Genomic DNA, 5353 nt, shown 5'->3' with positions numbered 1-5353 from the left:
AGAGAGAGACCACACACACAGAGAGAGACACACAGAGAGAGACACACACAGAGAGAGAGACACAGAGAGAGACACACACAGAGAGAGAGACCACAGAGAGAGACACAGAGAGAGAGACAGAGAGAGAGACACATAGAGGAGACACACAGAGAGGAGAGACCACACAGAGAGAGACACAGAGAGAGAGACAGAGAGAGAGACACACACGAGGACAGAGAGGACACACACAGAGAGAGAGACACACAGAGAGAGACACAGAGAGAGACACACAGAGAGAGACACAGAGAGAGACAGAGAGAGAGACACACAGAGAGAGAGACACAGAGAGAGACACACAGAGAGAGAGACACACAGAGAGAGACACAGAGAGAGAGACAGAGAGAGAGACACACACACAGAGAGAGACACAGAGAGAGAGACACACAGAGAGAGAGACACAGAGAGAGACACAGAGAGAGACACACAGAGAGAGAGACACACAGAGAGAGACACAGAGAGAGACAGAGAGAGAGACACACACAGAGAGAGACACACAGAGAGAGACACACAGAGAGAGACACAGAGAGAGACACAGAGAGAGAGACACACAGAGAGAGACACAGAGAGAGACACCAGAGAGAGACACACAGAGAGAGACACACAGAGAGAGACACACAGAGAGAGACACACAGAGAGAGACACAGAGAGAGAGACACCAGAGAGAGACACAGAGAGAGACACACACAGAGAGAGACACACAGAGAGAGACACACAGAGAGAGACACACAGAGAGAGACACACAGAGAGAGACACACAGAGAGAGAGACACACAGAGAGAGACACACAGAGAGAGACACACAGAGAGAGACACACAGAGAGAGAGACACACACAGAGAGAGACACAGAGAGAGACACACAGAGAGAGACACACAGAGAGAGACACAGAGAGACACAGAGAGAGACACACAGAGAGAGACACAGAGAGAGACAGAGAGACACAGAGAGAGACACACAGAGAGAGACACACAGAGAGAGAGACACACACAGAGGAGACACAGAGAGACCAGAGAGACACACAGAGAGAGACACACAGAGAGAGACACACACAGAGAGAGACACAGAGAGAGACACACAGAGAGAGACACACAGAGAGAGACACAGAGAGAGACACAGAGAGAGACACACACAGAGAGAGACACAGAGAGAGACACACAGAGAGAGAGACACAGAGAGAGACACACAGAGAGAGACACACAGAGAGAGAGACACAGAGAGACACACACAGAGAGAGACACAGAGAGAGACACAGAGAGAGAGACACACAGAGAGAGACACACAGAGAGAGACACAGAGAGACCAGAGAGAGACACACACAGAGAGAGACACAGAGAGAGACACACAGAGAGAGACACACAGAGAGAGACACAGAGAGAGACCACACAGAGAGAGACACACAGAGAGAGACACACAGAGAGAGACACAGAGAGAGAGACACAGAGAGAGACACACACAGAGAGAGACACAGAGAGAGACACACAGAGAGAGACACACAGAGAGAGACACAGAGAGAGACACACAGAGAGAGACACAGAGAGAGACACACACAGAGAGAGACACACAGAGAGAGACACAGAGAGAACAGACACACAGAGAGACACCACAGAGAGAGACACAGAGAGAGACACACAGAGAGAGACACACAGAGAGAGACACAGAGAGAGAGACACAGAGAGAGACACACACAGAGAGAGACACAGAGAGAGACACACAGAGAGAGAGACACAGAGAGAGACACACACAGAGAGAGACACACAGAGAGAGACACAGAGAGAGACACACAGAGAGAGACACACACAGAGAGAGACACAGAGAGACACAGAGAGAGACACACAGAGAGAGAGAGAGAGACACAGAGAGAGACACACACAGAGAGAGACACAGAGAGAGAGACACAGAGAGAGAGACACAGAGAGAGACACACACAGAGAGAGACACACAGAGAGAGACACAGAGAGAGAGACACAGAGAGAGACACACACAGAGAGAGACACAGAGAGAGACACACAGAGAGAGAGACACAGAGAGAGACACACACACAGAGAGAGACACACAGAGAGAGACACAGAGAGAGACACACACACAGAGAGAGACAGAGAGACACACACACAGAGAGAGACACAGAGAGAGACACAGAGAGAGACACAGAGAGACACACACAGAGAGAGAGAGAGATAGAGAGACACAGAGAGAGACACACACAGAGAGAGAGACACAGAGAGAGACACAGAGAGAGACACACAGAGAGAGAGAGAGAGACACACACAGAGAGAGACACACAGAGAGACACAGAGAGAGACACAGAGAGACACAGAGAGAGAGACACAGAGAGAGACACAGAGAGAGACAGAGAGAGACACAGAGAGACACAGAGGACACAGAGAGAGAGACACAGAGAGAGACACAGAGAGAGACAGAGAGAGACACAGAGAGACACAGAGAGAGAGACACAGAGAGACACAGAGAGAGACACACACAGAGAGACACACACACAGAGAGAGAGACACAGAGAGAGACACACACAGAGAGAGACACACACAGAGAGAGAGACACAGAGAGAGACACAGAGAGAGACACACAGAGAGAGAGAGAGAGACACACACAGAGAGAGACACAGAGAGACACAGAGAGAGACACACAGAGAGAGAGAGAGAGACACAGAGAGAGAGACACAGAGAGACACACACAGAGAGAGACACAGAGAGAGACACACACAGAGAGAGAGACACAGAGAGAGACACACAGAGAGAGAGAGACACAGAGAGAGACACACACAGAGAGAGAGAGAGAGAGACACAGAGAGAGACACACAGAGAGAGACACAGAGAGAGAGAGAGAGACACAGAGAGACACAGAGAGAGACACACAGAGAGAGAGAGAGAGACACAGAGAGAGAGACACAGAGAGACACACACAGAGAGAGAGACACAGAGAGAGACACAGAGAGAGACACACACAGAGAGAGACACACAGAGAGAGAGACACACAGAGAGAGACACACAGAGAGAGAGAGAGACACACAGAGAGAGAGAGAGAGACACAGAGAGAGAGACACAGAGAGACACAGAGAGAGACACACAGAGAGAGAGAGAGACACAGAGAGACACACACACAGAGAGACACACAGAGAGACACACAGAGAGACACACAGAGAGAGACACAGAGAGAGACACAGAGAGAGACACACACAGAGAGAGACACACAGAGAGAGACACACACAGAGAGAGACACAGAGAGAGACACACACAGAGAGAGACACACAGAGAGAGACACACACAGAGAGAGACACAGAGAGAGACACACACAGAGAGAGAGAGAGAGACACACAGAGAGACACACAGAGAGAGACACACAGAGAGAGAGACACAGAGAGAGACACAGAGAGACACAGAGAGACACACAGAGAGAGACACAGAGAGAGACACACAGAGAGAGAGAGAGACACAGAGAGAGACACACAGAGAGAGAGAGAGAGATAGAGAGACACAGAGAGAGACACAGAGAGAGACACAGAGAGAGACACAGAGAGAGACAGAGAGAGACACAGAGAGACACAGAGAGACACAGAGAGAGAGACACAGAGAGAGACACAGAGAGAGACAGAGAGAGACACAGAGAGACACAGAGAGAGATAGAGAGACACAGAGAGAGACACAGAGAGAGACACACAGAGAGACAGAGAGAGACACAGAGAGACACAGAGAGACACAGAGAGAGAGACACAGAGAGAGACACAGAGAGACAGAGAGAGACACAGAGAGACACAGAGAGAGAGACACAGAGAGAGAGACACAGAGAGAGACACACACAGAGAGAGAGACACACAGAGAGAGAGAGAGACACACACAGAGAGAGACACAGAGAGACACAGAGAGATAGAGAGACACAGAGAGAGACACAGAGAGAGACACACAGAGAGACAGAGAGAGACACAGAGAGATAGAGAGACACAGAGAGAGACACAGAGAGAGACACACAGAGAGACAGAGAGAGACACAGAGAGACACAGAGAGACCACAGAGAGAGACACAGAGAGAGACACAGAGAGAGACACAGAGAGAGACACACACAGAGAGAGACACACAGAGAGAGACACAGAGAGACACAGAGAGAGACACACACAGAGAGAGAGACAGAGAGAGACACTCATCCACTCACCCACACACTCACCCACTCACACATCTATCCACCCACACACTCACCCACACACTCACTCACTCATCCACTCACCCACACACTCACCCACTCACACATCTATCCACCCACACACTCACCCACACACTCACTCACTCATCCACTCACCCACACACTCACCCACTCACACATCTACCCACCCACACACTCACCCACTCACACATCTATCCACCCACACACTCACCCACACACTCACTCACTCATCCACTCACCCACACACTCACTCATCCACCCACACACTCACCCACACACTCACTCACCCACTCACCCACACACTCACTCACCCACTCACACATCTATCCACCCACACACACACCCACACACTCACTCATCCACTCACCCACACACTCACTCACCCACTCACACATCTATCCACCCACACACACACTCATCCACTCACCCACACACTCACCCACCCACTCACACATCTATCCACCCACACACTCACTCACTCACCCACACACTCATCCACTCACCCACACACTCATCCACTCACCCACACACTCACCCACACACTCACTCACTCACCCACACACTCATCCACTCACCCACACACTCACTCACTCACCCACACACTCATCCACTCACCCACTCACACATCTACCCACCCACACACTCACCCACACACTCACTCATCCACTCACACATCTATCCACCCACACACTCACCCACACACTCACTTATCCACACACCCACACACTCACTCATCCACTCACCCACACACTCACCCACACACTCACTCATCCACTCACCCACACACTCACTCATCCACTCACCCACACACTCACTCATCCACTCACACACTCACTCACCCATTCACACATCTACCCACCCACACACTCACCCACACACTCACTCACTCATCCACTCACCCACACACTCACCCACTCACCCACACACTCACCCACTCACACATCTATCCACCCACACACTCACCCACACACTCATTCACTCACCCCACACACTCACTCACCCACTCACACATCTACCCACCCACACACTCACCCACACACTCACTCACTCACCCACTCACCCACACACTCACCCACTCACACATCTACCCACCCACACACTCACCCACTCACACATCTATCCACCCACACACTCACCCACACACTCACTC

This window comes from Lampetra planeri, unplaced genomic scaffold (genome assembly GCF_965212315.1).
Source record: "Lampetra planeri unplaced genomic scaffold, kcLamPlan1.2.h2 scaffold_707, whole genome shotgun sequence".
NCBI lineage: Eukaryota > Metazoa > Chordata > Hyperoartia > Petromyzontiformes > Petromyzontidae > Lampetra > Lampetra planeri.
Note: the sequence above shows the minus strand (reverse complement) of the source record.